The sequence below is a fragment of the Narcine bancroftii genome, chromosome 5, assembly GCF_036971445.1.
Source record: "Narcine bancroftii isolate sNarBan1 chromosome 5, sNarBan1.hap1, whole genome shotgun sequence".
In the NCBI taxonomy this organism is placed as follows: domain Eukaryota; kingdom Metazoa; phylum Chordata; class Chondrichthyes; order Torpediniformes; family Narcinidae; genus Narcine; species Narcine bancroftii.
Window position 1 is genome coordinate 90,302,146 of NC_091473.1, and position 19,743 is coordinate 90,321,888.

Here is a 19,743-nt window from a genome sequence, read left to right on the forward strand (position 1 = left end):
TACTCCCAAAACTGCCGTCTTATTTATTTGTCTGTTTGCTATTCTTGGACATCTTGCTGTATGAGGATGCAAAACAAAGCATTTTACTGATTTTCAGTACACATGACAATAAAGCCATTCATTCATTCATTTATTTAAACTCCTTTCCCATTCCCACACTAACCTGTCTGTCCTCAAACTTCTGTATTTTTATTGCGAGGCCAAAATCAAACCAGGAGAACACCTCGTATTCCTCCTGGGCATCCTGCAGCTCAAGGGCATGATCAATGAATTTTCCAGTTTCAGGCAACCCACTCCCCCTGTGCCCTTTCCCACTCCTACCAGTCCATCCATGTTCCTTCTCTATGTTTTCACCTGCTCACCTCCTCCCAAATGTTATCTAGACTCATCACCCTCCCCCACCTGGTACCATCTGCCAATCATCCACATACCTATGAAGCTGGGTTCCTTCTACCTTGGTTCACCTTTCCTATCATATCCCCCACCTGGATTCATCTGCTCATCATCCTTCCTTTATCAACTATCACCTACCAGCCTCTATCTCTTCCTGACCCCCTCATATCGTCCATCTGGCTCCAATGCCTTTTTTTATGTTTCCATCTATCAACTGCCCATCATGTCCCCCCCCTCCACCCCCCCCACCACCCCCACACACACATTGAAGCATTGACCATCAATCACTATCGGTAGCTGCTGAGTTCTTCCAGCAGTTTATTTTATTCTTTATAAAAAAGAATAGTTTGTCTTTACCATTTTTCAATTTCTGCTGGAATGCGTGCTGTGATTTCTTATGTAGTTAATTAGCTTGCTGATGCTCCCTGATTAAACTTTTATATGATGAATGGCCACTTGGGCTGTTAGCCATGAAAGAGTTGAGCAAAAATTCTCAGCACTAACTTTCTTCCTGGGCCCCAATTTAGACATTAAATCGGGAGGAGTTTGCAAAATGTCTTGGCTTTGTGTGGTTTTAAGGTGCACCAAAGAGATACTGAGCTGTCGTGCCGAGAGCCCCCTGCAAGCACCACTCAGAGGACATTCAGCAACCAGCATCAAGCCACCTGCTCAGCAAATTTTGTAACTTTAAAGTTGTTTGTTGACTTTTGCAGCTGCTCTGGGAATTTATCAGAGGCAGGTGAAAGAACCTCTGGTTTTACATAAAACACCACTCATCTGGTTTTACATAAAACAGCAATATCTTTTATAATTTGCCAACATCTAATTGAATTTGTTGTAAATTAAAATTTAGGAAGAAAGCAATAGTTATAGGTTTGTACAAATTCTTGTCTTAAGAGGATTAATTTTTGGAACTTTTCTCATAACTAGTTTTTAATAATTTCTATAGATCTTATGCAGTAAAAGTTTTTGAACATAAAATATAAAGTAATTGAACTTGAATTTCTCTATTTATCGCCTCCTACTGAAATGCTTCCTTCAGTGCAGGTCCAAGGGAGGTCTACCTTTTGCACAAAAACACGAACTGGGTGTCAAATTGCACAAGCACCCTGAACAGACTGAATGACTACATGAGGAGGCATCACACCAGTCTGGAATTGTCAATAACCACATATGTTATTCAGGTACTTCATTGTATTTTGAGGAGTTAAGTAACAGGATTCTGTTCATACTCTGATCAAACTTTCTCTTCCCAAATGGTCATGATCAAAATCAGATAAACTAGTCATCAATTTCTTGCTGTTTGTAGGACTTTACAAATGGCTGGTATATTGGGCACATTCTAACAGTGAGTGCAGTAGAAAGGACTTTAAAGCACTTTGTATTGTCTAAGGCTACTAAATATGGTTTGTAAATGAATTCATTCTTTATTGGTTTCTTTCTTACCTTCTTGTTTTCTTTCCTAAATCTTTCTCTTTTAACGATGAAGGAGATATACCTAACATAACATGGGCCTATCATTTCTCTTAATGAATGCATTTTTTTTTGTTTTTATTCAAAACTAAGGGGAATTGTTGGAAGACCTTTTTTCCTTTGATAGATTTATCATGTTCTATACACATGATGCAACATCAATTATATGTCACACCATGGTGATGAAAATGACACGGGGTTTATAAAGATACAATAAACATCTTGGATATTGGTGAGTTTATGAATGAAATCTGAACTAAGAGTGTACATTTTTTATATGTACAATATTGGACATTGAAGAATGATTTCAAATTAGAACCTAATCAAGAAATTTGGTGGTTAATAAACATTATGGACTTGGTGTAGAATAGTGGAATTATAATTGATGTTGCGATATTAATTTCAAAATTTTATATATTACCATTTCAACATTTAAAGTAAATTCTCTCCATTCAAATAAATTGAAATGGTAAGTTTTTAATTTATGAACAATAAGAAATGAACTATTCCTGTATCTGAATTCTAAAGATTGCTCTTTCTGCATTTTGGTTACATTTCCATTCTCTATTACAAGCTATCAATTGGACTTTTTCCCTGTTTGTTCATTCGCACTCAATCCTGGATTGGGATGATGCAGATCCCTGTAAGACTCTTATTTCTCCCAGTGGATCTGCTATTTCTTTCATTGATTATCAAGGTGGTGGCCAGTATTTATTAATGATCCTAACTCGGCCTGAATGGTTTGTTCGGCCATTTCAGTAGAAGTAAAAAAAAGTTTTTTCCTGAATTTCCTGATTGAGATCCCCAGACTGATTTAGTGGGATAAAAGTCAACACTCTCTTTATTATTACTTCATTTCATCGGAATACTAGTTATTCTATTAAACCTCACTCTAACAATATCCCCTAAATTCAAGAGGATCTCTGAGGAAATAATCCTTCATCCTAAAATTAAAGTGCATTATCAAATTATTTGTATGTTCACTCATCTTAGTGCAGGTATCTAGTTCAGAGGAAAAGCATTTGTCAGTTTTACTGTAGCATTTTATAGGATAATGACACTGCATTTGCATTCTGTTACTAATGAATCAGGCTCGATTACTTTGGTTTTATGACTAGGGTTGTACTGAGTGTAACGTGATGATTTCAAACAGTTTTGAATTCATTCTTGATCTGAACAGGATGTATCATGAGAAGTCTTGAGAAACATGCTCACCATGACTTTTCATCTAATTTTCTTTTCCAATTTTTCCCTGCCTTTCTAAATATAATCACATATGTTTTTGATTACATATTTCAGGACCCAGTGTAAGTTACCATTTTCTGAATTAAGAGTGTAGATAATGAGTGTAGCAAGTTTATTTTATCATGTAGGATATTGGCACAAAGATTAACTCTGTCCTTACCAAGAATCTATGCAGAAACATGCACTTACGCACACTCACATAGCCATCAACCAAGCAATAATAGGATAGTAATGGGCAGTGATCATCTTGGACAATTTCAGTTTATTTCTAGTGCAAGAACATCAATGCAATGATGGCATCTGTATTTTTACCAGCAATGGCAGTACTGACCTTAAAATTGCAATTTTTAACCTGCTTCAACCGATGAAGAAATCCATGTCGAAGTGACTTTCCGAGAGAGTTGGCAGTGATGACAAATAGTTCTATCTGACCCCAATGTTGCTTCAATAAGCCTAAGGTCGAAGGTAAAAAGTAACTGGAATGTAGATGGAATGACAAAGCAATTAAACACTTGCGAGTGTAGTTATGAACTTGGCCAGGAAGTGTGAGTGTTTAACATTATCCAGGAGACCTACAGTACTTCCAACAAGGTTTATCCATTGAAGGGGAAGAGGTAAAACAAAAGACGGATAAATAAATGCTTAGATTTGTTCCTTTTTGAAATAGATTATTTGATAAAAAAATTTCAGTGCAGACAGACATTTTATATTGTATCTCCAAGTAAACCATAAAGTTTTACAAGCACAAATGGTCCATGATTACTGTGCTGCATCTAAATATGTCAAGTCTAATGGAGCTGTTGATCTTGATATGTGGTAAGTATTTGAAGATCTATAAACAAATTAGTTAATGGGTAAGCAACATTACCTCTTGCCACTGCAGATGTTTTGTGCTGAGTCTCAGATGCATTTCAAAGAGATTTCATGATCTGTAATGTTGTTGTCATTAAACGTTTGGTGCTCTCTGCTGGGACAAGCAATAGGCAGCACACAGAGCCATGCAGACTGTAAGGGAATGATGAGAAAATGAGTTTGTTTGATTCTGTAAACTGTGATTAGTCTTACACTAAACAACTATACTTTCACAATACCTGACAGTAGTTTTTAATATACTGCAGTTATCTTTTCAATCAGAATTTAACAGTTTTAATTGTTCGTTTTCTCAAGCAGGAAGCCCAAATGGGATCAAACTTATGAGATTTCACTGTGCAAATGGGGGAAAGTACTTGGAGTACTGATTAAATGTTATCTATCTGTTTTGGCATTGCGGTAAAAATTAAAAATGGTATCGCCTTTCCCAATACGTTCTATAATTTTTATTTATTTTTCATTAAGCCAGTGTCACCTCAAGTCATTTATTTATACATTCTGTAGAAATCAGTCAATTTGATTACATACATTGCATCCTATTAAATTAACCAATATAGTTGATATGAAAAGATCAACTTATTTTCTACAATCTCTTGTAATTGCCTTTATTTTTAATTTTTTTTGTGGTGGTTGAGGTTCTTTGACTGCCACACGAGGTGGAACATTCAATCCTCACACATCAGTGAAGCTGTTGAGAATGGTGTGATGTGTTACCTGGATAAATAAATCTCCATTAAAGGGTTAAAGACCAAACACAGTGCAAATGACAAGATATGCACTTGATAGACACTAGTTCATAGATCCCTGATGTCTCAAAATATTAGGTTTCTCTTCCAATAATGTTGAAGATATTGCTTACTGTCATGGTTAATTTCCACAGCGATGTGGGTTGATTGTAGGTGACGCGGTCACAGCACAGTGCCTGTGTTAGTTTCCACACCCCGTCAAGTCTACTACACATGCTGGCAAAAGGAAAAAGATCTGTGATACCAAACTTTGCAGTAGCTAATAGATTGTGACAAGAAAGAGGGAAACCTTTGTTTTAATTTGAAAAACAAGAAAAACCAAATAGCAAAATTTCAGTTTGTGCTTAACTTTGTGGAGTCAAGCGAAAAACATCAACTCCTCTTCCTTTTACTAATTCTTGGCTGCGATCAAGAGAAAGAGAAGATATTTGCAGATGTGGAGGAAGACATGAAAAACATTTTTTGAATAGAAGGCCTGAATTATTTCTCTTGAGTTCACTAAGTTTCACAGGCATTTATACACACCCATTGTCCAACCACAGAAACAAGTCTCTCTTTCTTCCCAGGGATGATAAACAAGCTAGCATTTCTCATAATCAAATCTATACATATTGGCCAGTCCATTTATGACTGGGAGATTCTTTTGTACTGGGTATCCAACAATGGTAACATTGATTTTAGAATTGAAGAATTTTGGTGTGTTGAACAAACTGGTGGGGGGAGGGGGTAGAAACAAGGAAAATTGTCTGTGCTACAGGGACAACAGAGTGCTTACACAAACTTCTCTTTTCTCACCACTTTTTCATGGTCACAGAGTGACTTGATTCATTCAAACAACGTTATTAAATGCAATCCATCAACCAATACTTTATAGAATACTCTTTGCTGACAAAAGTTATGTCATCTTCCGTTCAGTAAAATCTGGCGGAGATAATTCTCTCTGTTGTGTCTCGACAATCAAGGCCTTGTTTATGAAGTTGCATTTATGAAGTGAAAGTATTTTTTCGAGACTGATGGGACATTGATGTTCGGCTTGCCAAAGGCAGTGATCAGCCTAAAAAGTCACGACCTCCCCCATTTTGCCACATAGCAACTAATTGAAATGATACAAATTACTGCAATTCTTTGTATGCCAATTTAGCTGCTGGTTGTGGTCAAAGGTCAAATGGTTCCTATTCATGAGATACTGTTTGAAGTGGCTGGTGCCACAGTGAGCAGCTCAGAGTGGACCCTCCAACTCCTCTGGACACTACCCCATGCAGGGGGAAGGAGTACAGTAAATGACAGTAGCACAATGGACTAGCAGACAACCTCTTATCATGCACATCAAAAGCCCCCTTCTTTGTCAGTTTGTGCTTGTCGCCAGTGCAGGACATGGTTTTCCAGATGGAGGATAAATGTTTAATTCAGCGGAACTCTTCAGGGGGAAAAAAGTCAGCCGTCTGACTTTTATCAAATGCTATACAAACTAGATGTTTTTAAAAAACTTTCAATGAGGTAAAATCAACAGACTGTATTTTCTTGCATTATTTAGATTTAGCTTTTTATTAACCCTCTATTTTCTTTTATTCCTGAAGTAATTCTCTTGCGATCCACATGTGATTTGATGATTTATAAATTATATATTTTTGTGCTTTGCTCAAACACCCATTGTTTGCAAAATAATGTGCGCTATCCATCAATTTATTAAGCTATGCAGCAGTTATTACCAAATGGACATCAAGAAGGGGAAAGGACACTACTGGATATATTTTCTTCCAAGTCGAAGACACTGAGGCCTACTGCAGCTCTCTGATGTCCTTGTCCATGATTCGCAACATCAGTGAACAAAACCTGTCTGGATGGTTCAGTGTAGTACCAGTGTTTCTCCGTTAAGCCATTCATTTAGATTTATATACTTCTTCAATACAGGAGAAATTATAGCTGTGCCATAAAAATAGAAAATGATGGAGATGCTCAGAAGATCAGGCAACATCTATTGACAAAGAAACAAGAGTTAATGTTTCAGATCAATGGTGGTTCTGCCTGTTGAGAGAAAGCATTGAAGGCCTATTAATCGCAACTGATTTGTCTGAAGAAGCTGGAAGAAGAAAGAGATAAATGGGAATAGTGGAGAGAGAAAATGTGCTGAAACAGTGAGATACAAAACACTGTTCTTGCTAGAAATCTGAAATATAATACTCAACAGACCAGGTGGCATTTTTGAAAAGATAAAAACTGAGTTGATAACTTCTCATCAGACTAGACAGTTCTGATACAAGATAAAATTGCTGAATTTGATATTGAGTCTGAGGGTTTAACATGCTTTGTTGGAAAATGAGATTCCATTCCTCAAGTTTACTTTGGGCCTCTAGAAACACTATGAGAGGCAAAGACACAGAGGGCAATATGGAATGGAATGGAGAATTAAAATAACATGCCACTGGAAACTCAAGGTCACCCATTGCAGGCTGAATAAAGGTCTGCTGCGAAGCAGTAAACAAGTCTTTGTTTCCAACATTACACAACCTACCAGCAATCACATGGGATTGATCTTTCCCATCTACTAAAGCCATTCATAAAGAGCAGTTCCTAGAATTAGATCATGGTATCTGTGTGACATTCTGTTGTTTAGGGAGTGCAAGAGAGTTTCCAGTTTGCTGACATTTGTGCCTTCCTCTCTTATCTGCATATTGTAGCTGCCTGAACCGCCAAGTTCACCCAAAAAATTGGAAGATGTGACTATGAAGGAGGAGGGGGGATTGGTCATTGGGTGCACAGGCCATAAATCAATTCTTATATCTATTCATAGAACCATGCATTGCGAGCCTGTTCTTCTCCAGCGAAGCTGTTGCAGGCTCCAATGCTTGAAGAAAATGGGGAGTCATGGTTGTCAAAATGAATTCAGTTTCTTCCAGTTTGCGACAGTTGACATCTCTTGAGTATACTAGGCTACACTACATCATTGCAATACGTACATCACTGATCATCACATTTCTTTTCAAATATCGGAAGATTTTTATCAGTGGTTAGCTTTGCTCGTGACCATAAATACTATTGACCAGACACAAGATGTCATCAGAATAAAACACCAACCGCACCATGGCGAAAATTGAACTCCACTGAGCAAATATGTCTTAATTAAAGCCAAGTTGAACAAAAGAGAAGGACATGGACAGAGGGGCATAATGCAGAAAATGCTAAGAGCATTTTGAGATCAAGAAAGGTGTGGTGTTGGGTCTTTAGAGGAGCATTTAATGTTCATTATTCACCTAGGCCTGATGAGATATCTTTCCAGTGAAGATATTTATGAGGCCTTAACAAAGATATTTGCATCCTCACTAGTGACAGAAGAGGTCCCAGAGGACTGGAGACCTTTCTTGTGTATTTACTCAAAAAAAGAAAAAAAAGGAGAATCAGGAAATGTTAAGCCTCACAGCAGTGGTGGGAAAACTACTGGAAAGGATACTTATAGATAGGATTTGTTCACATCTGGAAAGTCGTTGTTAGATTACAAACAGTCAGCATGGCTTTGTGAGGGGCTGCATGTGCCTTTCCAATCTGATTGAGTGTTTTGGAGAGGTGGTTGATGGTTGATGAGGGTAGGGCAGTGGATAATGAATACATGGACATTAGTAAGCCATTTGATAAGGTCCCTCATAAAAGGCTGATTCAGAAAGTGCACATGCATGGGGTCAATGGTGAGTTGACTATTTGGACATGGAATTGGCTGGCCCATAGAAATGAATGCTTCTATATTTTACACCTTTGTTTTTATCTCCTTTGCACGCCTCTCAGTATGCAGAATAGCTGCTTGATTTCTTTCTGTGAAATCTTTATCTCTTGTACTGCTTGGTGTTGGTTATGAACCATGGCCAAAATAATTTGATTCCTTGGCTGTTTTTAATGACAACTTCTGCAGTTGCTCACTGTGCTATGTTTCACCTTGAACAGCTTCTTCTTGGTCATTAACTAACTTGTGCAGCCTACAACCATGAACATTGATACTTGGGAATGATATGTATGCCATCCAAAATATCTTCTTCAGGAACCTTTAGCTTGTGTGAAGTATCTGGTGTCAAGATAAAATATGGCATTGGCAGGTGAAAGTCTTCAAAACTTAGCATCAAATTGTAAACTTGATGAATGTATACAAATAACATGCAAAAAGCCTGTTCAAATGAGCCTCCATCCCTATTTTTCCTGAGCCATTCATCTCCAAATGTTGTGCCCTCTTTATATGAGAGGTATAGTATCAGTTGTTCTTCCCCAGATTGTGTTGAACCAGTGCATAAATATTGCAGAAGATGCATGTTGTAAAAAGGATGGAGATGGAGTCAAATGTACGAAATGTGATGAAGTCCTGAAAGAAGTTGTTGATTTTCAAGATGCATCCCATGAGATGAGAAAGTATGTTTTGTATTTGCCATGAAGAGAACAAAGAAAATAGAGAATGTAACAGGAATGTAAAAGAAAGGTGTGGCAGTGTGATGTCATAATTGTATCTTGAGGGATGTAATGGAAAGGAGAGAATGGGTGGCACGTTTGGCTGTTCAGCACCATTGATTGGAACAGGGGTTCAAATCCTGTGCTGTCTGTAAGGAATTTGTACGTTCTCCCTGTATCTGGGTGGTTTTTCCCTGGGGACTCCAGTTGTAGGTCAATTGGAAGAAGTTTGGTGGCAGAGGCACAAGAGCCGAAAAGGACTGTTACTGTGCAGTATGTCTAAATTAAAAATAAATAAATTGTTGAGAATAGTGGAGATAAAAGAATTGTTAAATGGTGTTAGTAGTGATGAAGAATTATGATTACACTCACTGTTCTTAACTCATTTAATCAGTGATGATGTTGTTGACACTGAGTCTTTCAGCCTATTTTGTCCAGATTAGAACAGCACATGATGTTGTGCTGACCTTTAGACTCCACAAAAAATTAATCTCTCCCTACCTCATAGCCCTCTATTTTCCTTTCATCCATGTGCCTAAGAGTCTCTTAAATACCCCTATTGATCCAGCCTCCACCACCATCCCCGGCAATGCAATCCAGGCACCCTCAGCTCTCTGTGTAAAAAACTTATCTCTGATGTCTTCCCTAAACTTTCCTCCCTTCACTTTGGTTAATCTCCCTGGGCGGAAAGGTTAGCATTACGGTTAGCACAATACTATTACGTTGCCAGTGACCCAGGCTGGAACCCACTGTTGTCTTTAAGGAGTTAGTATGTTCTCCCCTGCGGGTGCTCCAGCTTCCTCCCACATTCAAAAAACATTTAGGACTAGTAGATAAATTATTCATAAGGGTGTAATTGGGTGGCGCGGGCTCATGGGCTGGAAGGGTCTGTTTCTGTGCAGTATCTCTAAATTTTTTTTAAATTGCAATAATCATTTACAATTAAATTTTTGATGTGATCATGAGATTTTAGATCATGTGATTATATTTTGTTGATGCAGTTTCAAATGGTACAATTTATAATAAAGTCCAATCTGAGGTGAATATTTCAGTGAGTTTATCTTCAGCAGGAATCCTGCAATTGCTTCCTTCAATTTTCTGCTTCGGACACATAGCCATTGAGTTATATTTCCAAATTGGCAGTATATCATGTCAATCAATTAGTAATTTTTAATAAGAAATTCTTCATGGGAAATATTCAGCAGGCAGCACCTGTGGAGAGAAAAACAGAATTATCAATTGAATGACCTTTATCAGACCCAACATTCACTATTCACCAGACCTTTTGTCAGCCATTTTTGGATTGTATGCTATGAGTCATCCAGTTTGTAAACATTCAAATTTTACTGCCAGTGCCACTGATTAATGAGTGTTTTTCTTCTTTCCCTACACTGGGAATAAAGAATACTATTATGGCATATCTTTTCATTTTTTGATCCTTATTTCTCCATTAAAAAACCTGACAACCTGGATTATTCAGTTTCACAGTTTTCACATATGGGTTCATAAAGACTGGAACTTCTGAACAAGGACAGTTAAAATATTAAATAAAAATCACATGGAACCATCTTCTTGACCTTGTTTAGCTGTCTGGACACACCCCTTTGGCTGACTGTACCTGTGGCTTTTCCCACAGACTCCTGAATAAAGGTGACTGTCCCACAGCCCTCTCACCAGTTCAGGACAGTCAACCAGCATGGACATGCCTCCATTTTATTGTGAATAAAAGCCTGCCAGTTTTACATAACTTCTAGTCTTTGGGAGTTATTGAAGGTGCATCACCTTGTAAAAGTTGGATCTTGAGAGAGGTTGGACACACTCAGCTGATGGATGAAAAGTCATTCTAAAAATGTGAAGAAAGAAAGAAAGCAATGCATTACTTTTTTTCATTCAACCTGCATCTAAACTTGCCTCATTAAAGAAATAATTATTGAACTGCATATGTATAGTTTATTATGGTAAAGCTGTGAGAATTTTCTTTTGCAGGTTCTGAATGAAGGCCACTGAAGGTCTAAAGATGGGATTTTGGATCTTTTCAGTCATCAAAATAACTTTATGAAGTAAGAACTCCTGTTGATTTTTTCCCCCCCTTTCTTATCAGTGCTAAGCTGATAGAGCAAAGACAGAGAAAGGAAACCAAATCTACAAGCTCTCTTTACATAAATCTCTATTTCAGTGTTTTTTTTCATTCGGATATTAAACTATAGAAACGTGTATACAGGTACTCTCCGACTTACGACCGTAATTGGGATCAATGGATCGGTTGTATCTCGAAATAGACATAGGTCAAAATTTTGCCCGCACGCATAGAGTACCAAAGATTTAAAATCAAATCATTTTTCATCATAGATTTGATGATAACAGCTTAAAGCTTCCTGAATTTGTCGATCAACCTTGGCGAATCTTTCCACATTCTGGTCCAGTCTTACCTTATTAGTCAGCATCCTGGGGTCCCGGGGTCCGTAGGTTGGCCTTGATTCCACATGTGCACAGGAATCAAGATGGCCTGCGGACCCTGGGATCCCAACTAACAAGGTAAGTACGTACATTTTGGCTCTTACTTTCCCTGTATTGCTGTTATGGTTGGTCAAATACAACATAATCCAAGTAAATTTTATATTTTTTCTTCATATTTAAAAAAAAGATTCGGTCGTATGTATGGATAGACTTAAGCCGCATAGGTCGCATATATAGGGAGCTGAGTAACACTGGATTCCTACTAAGTGGAATTTATAACAGTCAATACTGACCAGTGTGTTTCACTCAGATAAACCTTTGATTCAATGTTGCAACAGTTTGACACTGCAGCTCATTGACATCAGAGTGTTTCAAATGCACTTGGGATGCGCTCTATCCCTCAATGAAAGAGGGACATTTAATCAGCAATGACAATGATGGATTGGTCCTTACTTTATGGAGGTGCCTCTATCAGAGTCTCAAGAGCCATTCGAACATTGCTCGGAGTTTGCAGATTTTGTGGTGTTAGATTAAGCAAATAAAGCATAGGAAATTATATACTCCCTTGATTGCTTAATTGGATTTTTTGTGCTCTGTTAATCATTGATGATTCGGTGTAGCTGGATTGAATACCCAAATTCCAAGATTGGACAAATGTAAAATGTATACATTGTGGGAAATGTCCTGGAACTTAATCTGTGTTGTTTTCCAGAGAACCCTCATTATTTGTCAAGATGATTTGGGCAGACTGTGTCCAAATCTTATTCCTCTGGATTAGTTGTTCTTATTTCATCCTTGTTTCCTTTGAAGACTATATGAAATGAGAGAATAGTATGAGGAGCTGTGTACTGAAGTTAGATGACTCAGCATTTAATAGGAGTTGAAATGATGGATGTACCAAGAGAGTTATAACGGGAGAAGGGCAAAAATAAAACAATTGATTATTTCATATTAGTATTTCACTGATCCACAAATTAAACAGAAAAAAAAATTACAAATCATGTTGATCGCAGACTTCTTCATTACAAAATATATTGTACATGTTATGTTTTGTAGAAGAAAATTCAAAAAATAATGCTGGGTGAAACTTCAGCAAGAGCAAATGTTTGGCTACAATAGGGATAATTCCAATGGAACAGGATGAAATATAAAATCTTCAAAGACAGAAGAAAAATGGAAGACCAATAATTGTAATCATTCATTGAGATTTTTAAAATATATAAATGGGGATTAAATATGTAAAGCCAGAAATAAATAATAATCAAAGAAGAATAAGAAACAAAATGTATTATTATTTTGTAAATTACTACCATATATTTTCAGTGTATAAGTTGACTGGAAGATAGGTTGACCCCCCTCCCTCCCTTTTTTTTTTTAGCTTAATTTTAATTGTTTTATGTTATATCCAGCATATAAATTGACCTCCATTTTTTGGGCTGTCATGCCTCCCTGGAACAACTCAAAATTTTTTAAAACACCCTAATCATATGTAAAAAAGCAGTAATTAAGTATAAAAAAAAACCCCTCAACCTACCAAGCAGCAGTGGCAACGGTCCATTGAGCTGAAGCGGTGATATTGTGCTCCCAGTGGGAGCAGGAACCTCAGCTTACCAGGCAGGAATGGCGACAGTGACCTCAGGGTCCCAGGTAGGAGCAGTCCGGTGATGGAGAAGTATTGGGGAATGGCGGTACCAGCAGAGGGGAGGCGCTTCCATCATCGACTTATTTGATGAATTGACATCAATCTTATTTTTGGTGGTTTTAAGATATCAAAAGTATATCCGGTGTCTAAGTCAACCCCCACTTTTTGAGAAATTTTATAAGGTTTCGTGACTCGACTTATACACCAAAATGTATGGTATTACATAAAATCTGCTGACTAATCAGCTTTATATTTCTAACATTTGTATTGTATCTGATTTATAGTACAGGTTTTATCTCTTTAATCCAGCACTCTGTGGTCTGGCCCCTTTTGAATCTGCCACCATTAGTTTGTAGATCTACCACCACAGCAGTGCTAGTGCCCCAAAATCTATTTGTGCTACCGTCAAGAGTTTTAGTGATACAGTCCTAGGGTTAATTTCTTATGTTCAGCTGTATTTTAGTACTCAGAATGTCATCCAAGAGACCAAGAGGGCATACGTTTATATAGGGGGCTCCTTTAGGGGTCAATTTCCATTTTATGAATTTTCTGTGGTCTGGAAATGGCCAGGTCCAAATGTTGCTGGATTAAAGAGGTACAACCTGTACTTACATTAATTTTTTCATATAAAAATAGTGATGAGAAATGTTTTGTTTACAATTTATATCTTTTGAAAATTGAAAACTTCAGTAGACCCAATGCACCAATTGCTTTATTCATTTGAGAACTTAGAGAGTAACTAGAAAGAATCTATTCAACCAAGCAGGGTGTCACAACCAATCTTAAGTCTGTTCTTACTCATGGCATAGACTTCACACGCATTCCAACAGAGGTTGGAAAGGGAAAAGGGAATCAATGCAGATCACCTTTGCTGCTTTCTAGACTGCAGGCACTAAAATCAGTTTTGGGTGCTATCAGTACAAATGGTGTCTTTACTCCTTGGGGAAAACTTACAGGGGCAGCAGATGGATATTGATTATAATCAGACACACAGAAAAGATTTAGGGATTTCAAAATCTGAGCTCACTTAATTAGCTTTTTTTTCTCTCTCATGCAAGATAGATGATGATAATACCTAATGGGAATAGCATCTATATTAATTAGGATTATTCTTTCTGTGTCTCCTCAAATGCTCCATGTGGCAAAATTTTGATGAAATTATCATTTTCTTTTGGTCCTTACAAGCTCATAAATTAGTTCCGAAAGTAGTCAATTAATGGATTATTATTTCATTATGTACTAAAAATGGAGACTAAAAAGTAATTATTCAAAAAGATCAGTTTGAATACATTTTAAATAATCCTTTCTTGGTTGAGAACGGTGGGAAATAATGAACTTTAAATAGACATTTTAATTACTGAAAAAGCACGGATGTCTTTTTTTTTGAAAATGTTATGGCATTTTGAAACAGATTAATAGTTCAGTGTGAGCGCAGTCGCCCTGCAGTGTAGTGATTGGAGTGCCATGTAATCTCAGGCTCTGGAGCTCAGCAATAGCTGTAAAATATAATTATTCCATTGATCCTTCCTGTACGCACAACAAGATAGCTCCTGAAAGAAGGTGAATGTGTTCTTTTTACTCCCCTGTCAAGATAACGTTTTTGATCACAGTACTATTACAACATTTGGTTCCCAGTAATAAACTAAAGAGCAGAATAATTTTTTAGGTATTAGTGATGAGAAATTCAGCAATTGCTGTAAGACCAACACTGCTACTTAAATTTTCAGTATTTCAAAGATTTAGATTGGTACATTTATGTTCTTCTTTTGTTCAGACCATCAGACTTTTCACCTCTGTGGTTAGCATTAACACCCTTTCCTCTTGTATTTCTCTCTTCATGTTTCATGTTCTTTTGGTTTGTGCCAGGCTGTTTACCCCTCCCTTAGTTCCTTCCTCTTCCTCACATCTGCCTCTACATTTCTGTGCTTTGCCAGAGGTATGATGTGCCAATGTGAGGAGAAACACCCATGATATTTTTATTTTATTCTAAGTCTTCAAATGTTGCTGTTGAGGGAAATATCAAAAAAAAAAATAGAGCATGTTAATGAACTGTGATTGATCAGCCATCAAATATTCCCAGGTCAGATATGGACTATTACAATGTGCATAATGTATCTCCACTTCTTCTACAACATTTGAATAAATGTCACAAAGTGCTATAGTATCTTGCCCTAAGGAAGAATTCATTAGAGAATCAGTTATAGTGGTGGTGTGTACAATCTACTTTTCTGTTAAAGAAGAAAACAGAAAAAGCTGAAAAAGCTCAGCTGGTCAGGGAGCACCCATGGAAAGAAAAATGGTTAGTGTTTCAAATCTGGGATCCTTCATTAGATTTGAGAAAGCAAGAAGCAATTTAGACAAACTAGTAGAGGAGGTGAGGGAGAGCAATGGAGAACCAAGGAAGTTTTACTGGTAGGGTGAAATAGTGTGGCTGTTTAGAGCAGTTAAGTTCTTTTATCTGCAGGTCAGTCAAAGAAAAACTTGCCCATTCCCCCAGGCTAGTAGTCCTGCTGAGTGCAATGCCCCTTGCCAGCAAGTACTGATGTAGCTCCTCGCTCATAAATGATGAGCCTCGGTTGCTACGGATATAGCCGGGATACCCGAACAGGGCAAAAATAGAATCTAGACTGTTGATAACCGAGGAGGTGGAGGTGTCTAGACATGGGCTAATAAACGGGAAATGGGAGTATTCATCAGTGATGGAGAGAAAGAATGTGTTCCTGTTCGCGGAGTGGAGAGGTCCTTTAAAATTGACCCTGAGACATTCAAAGGGCGGGGATGACTTGATCAGGTGCGCCTTTGTGGGGTGGTAGAAGTGCGGCTTGCACTCAGTGCAGACCTGGCAGACCTGGTCATTTCCCTGATATCTTCCATTGAGTAGGGCAGATTGCGTGTCTTGACAAAGTGAGTCATGCGGGTAACCCCTGGATGGCAGAACTCATTATGTAGAGACCACAGTTGGCTGATGTGTACTGAGGCATTGCTTCCTTTGGATAAGGCATCTGGAGGCTCATTAAGGGCACCTGGGCAATAGGTGATGTCATAATTGTAGGTGGAGAGTTCGATCATTTTTAATTTTGTCCCTCTTGTCGTTATTGAACATAAATGTACAAAGCACTGGTCAATGAGGAGTATAAATTTCCTACCAGCCAGATAGTGCCTCCAATGCCTGGTGGCCTCTACAGAGGGATTCTGGAGCTCGTGGCCTTGCAGGGTCTGGGAGAAAAATGCCACTGGCCTCCATTCCTGGTTAAGGATAGCGGCCAGAGCCACATCCAAAGTATCAGTTTCCACTTGGAAAGGTACATTCTTGTCCACCGCATGCAGGGTGACTTTCGCAATGTGGCTGCTGACATAGGCAAAAGCCATTTGGGGTTCAGCTGAGAGGAGAAAAGTCGTGGATTTTAAAAGGGGGTAGTTTATCGGCATATTGAGGGATCCACTGGGCGTAATATGAGAAAAACCCCAGGCATCTCCTCAAAGCTTTCATGGACCTGGAAATAGGGAGCTCTAACAGGAGGTGCATTCTATCAGGTTCTGGGCCAATAATACCATTCTCCACCACGTACCCCAGGATAGCCAGTTGTTTAGTCCTGAAACCACACTTGCTGAAGTTATGTGAGGTTCAGGGCTTTTGCTGTGTGGAGAAAGCTCTGACGGTTGGCATTATGATCCTCCAAGGTATGGCCACAGATGGTGACGTTATCGAGGTAGGAGAAGGTAACCTTCAACTTATATTCATCCACCATCCTGTCCATCTGCCTCAGGAAGATAGGAACGCCATTGGTAATACCGAAAGGGAACCTCTGGAATTGATAGAGACAGCCGTTTGCCTCAAATGCAGTATAAGATCAGTTCTTGGAATGGATTGGGAGCTGGTGATAGGCAGCCTTCAGGTTGATGGTCAAATAGATCCAATACTGCACAATATCATTCACCATGTCCAAAATTTGAGGGAAGGGGTATGCGTCCAGGAGTACAAAATGATTAATTGTTTGGCTTTAGTCAATTACTAGCCTGGACTTAGTTTCCCCTTTTACTACCACCACTTGCACTCTCCATGGGCTAGGGCTAGGTTCAATGATTTTCTCATTGAGCAAGTGTTGAGTCTCAGATTTTATGAACTCCCGATCAGCAGCATTGTACCGCCTGCTCTTTATAGCAATCGGCTTGCAATCTGGAGACAGGTTTGGGAAGAGGGGTGCGGGGTCAATATTAAGTGTGGAGAGGCTGCATGTGGGTTCCATTTTAATGGCCCTCTGTTCCAAGCCATAATGGGAGGGAGGGGACCAGAATATTCCAAAGTCACACTTTTAAGGTGACACAAGAAGTCAAGACCCAACAGTATCGGAGTACACAAATGGTTAAGCATATTAATATTAATATTAATAAAGTTTACAAAATTCCTCCCTTCGAAAGACAATGTACAGTACAATGTTCGGGAAGTGCAAATAAGATGCTAGAAATATATGGTAATTAGAAGGATACCATTTGTTTGTATTTTTGAAAAGTCCGAGAGTCTATGAAACATCTAGTCAATTAAGCATCTAGTTGGGTTTCCGTTTACCTTGATAGCCACTAAAGAGTTGCTGAGTTAATGTGTTCTGTCTCTGTCCAGAACCATCAACGCTAGGACCCTGGAGACTCCCTAGTCCTCCTCACTCGTGCAGCCCCCTCCTTCCTGATGCGTCGGCAGCCAAGATGGCGTCGACCTCGTGGTGCAGCAAGATGGCCGCCCTTCTTCCTTCTCTGACAATGATGCCGTTAAATTCGAATTCGAATCATGGCAAGGTGGCCACCAAGGCTTTTTGCGCTGTTTTCCCATTGCCACTCTCCTTTGGTGAATAACACAGCAGGTAGACTCTGGCAAGTTCGGGGCTGAGGGTGATGGCTTGGGGGTGGAGTCAGAGTTGGGAGCTGTGCAGGCTGTGGATTTCCCAGGGGTTCCCTTCACGCAGCAGACCCTTGCCCAGGGTCCCTTCTTACCACAGCTGGAGCAGACAGAGTCCTTAGCTGGGCATCGAGCACAAGGATGCTGGCTTCTACTGCAGTACAAGCACTTCCTAGCGTGGGAGGGCTGCCGTTGGGGCAGAGGCAGCAGGGGCTGCCAGTCCTGGGAAGGGTTTGCGGGGGAGAGCATTGTCGTTGGCTTCGAGGTCGTCACTCTCGAGCTGGGTTTGTTCAAGGGACTTGGCCAGTTCAACGTGGCTGGCCAAGTCTTTCTTACCCGACTTAAGTAGTCACATATCTCGAGCGGACCCCCACAACTAGAATGTCCTGGATCTGCTCTTCCTCACAAACATAGCTGGTAGCCATTTCATACCGTCACTTCTTGACAAGAGTCCACAGGTCAAGCAGATAGTCGTTGATGGTCTCTCCAGGCAGCTGCCAATGTAGAGCGAGTCAATGCCACACTAGGACTCCGTTTTGCAACTTCAGGTACCAAGCCTTCAAAGCCTCAATGGCAGCATCATAGGTTTCACAGTCCCGAATGACTCCATACCCCTTAGTCCCTACCCTGGAAACAAGGGCTGACCTCTTGAGTTCATCAATGTTAAACACGTCCAGGAGGGGGGAGGTAGGGAGGGTGGGATGGGAGGAGGGAGGGGGGGGAGAAAATGGCACTGTATATGTGTGAAAAGGAAAAAGTGTGTACCATGGTTAATGTGATTTATGGTGTGAAAAATAAAAAAATTTTTAAAAAAATGTTAAACACGTCCCTGGTCACGTTCAGGTAGGCCTGGAAGGAATCCCACCAGTAAGTAAACTCCTTGGCAGCATCTGGGGACAGAGGGTCAATCAGGAGCATGCTGGGCTTGAGCAGCACCTCCATTTAATAAAATTGTAGTGTGAATAAAAGCTCTCACAACTGGAGGGAGAACACACACTTTTATTAGCTTATAACAAAGGGTCTTACAAGGGTCTTCAGTAGGGCTCTGGGTTTAGGTGGGAGTAGATGGGTGCGGAGCCTGGGGGAAGAGCCAGCCATCACCAGTGAATCTCAGTTCACTGCACACTCCCCAGCATCATTTTCCAGCAGTCTGAGGTCCAGAAATATATATTCTTTATATATTTGAAAAACCTTTGGTATTCTCTTTTATACAATTGGTGAACTTACCTTCATTTTGATCTTTTCTCCCCTTAACACTTTTTTAGCTGCCTTCTGTTGGTTTTTCAAAGCTCCCCAATCCCCTAGCTGCCCACTAATTTTGCAATGAGCGTATGCCCTCTATTTTGCTTTTATGCAATCTTTAACATCCATTATCAGTCATGGTTGACTCAACCTCCCTGTAGAACGTTGTTTCTTCTTTGTGATGAAATTATCCTTCATCTTTTGAATTATTCCAAAAAAACTCCTCCTATTTCTGCTCTACTGTGATTCCTGCAAGGGTCTCCTTTCAATTAACTTCGGGCAGCTCCTTTCTCAAGCCCCTCTAGTTACCTTTGCTCAACTGTAATACTGACACATCTGATTTTAGCTTCTCCCTCTCA

At 39.3% G+C, this 19,743-nt stretch overlaps 2 long non-coding RNA genes across 2 annotated transcripts in view; one reads left to right on the forward strand and one right to left on the reverse strand.

Annotated features, from left to right (window-relative positions):
• Nucleotides 1–9,221: 9,221 nt before the first annotated feature.
• On the forward strand, nucleotides 9,222–15,365 carry LOC138763700 (uncharacterized). The gene is made up of 3 exons (XR_011357734.1): nucleotides 9,222–9,303; nucleotides 11,139–11,212; nucleotides 12,666–15,365. It is a non-coding gene; the product is annotated as an uncharacterized lncRNA (long non-coding RNA).
• Nucleotides 10,186–19,743, reverse strand: part of LOC138763701 (uncharacterized) — a 112,933-nt gene continuing 103,375 nt past the window's right edge. Inside the window, exons 2-3 of the long non-coding RNA XR_011357735.1 lie at nucleotides 10,935–10,995; nucleotides 10,186–10,364 (exon numbers count right to left, since the gene is read on the reverse strand). This is a non-coding gene — a long non-coding RNA (uncharacterized lncRNA). The remainder of the gene's footprint in view (nucleotides 10,365–10,934; nucleotides 10,996–19,743) is intronic.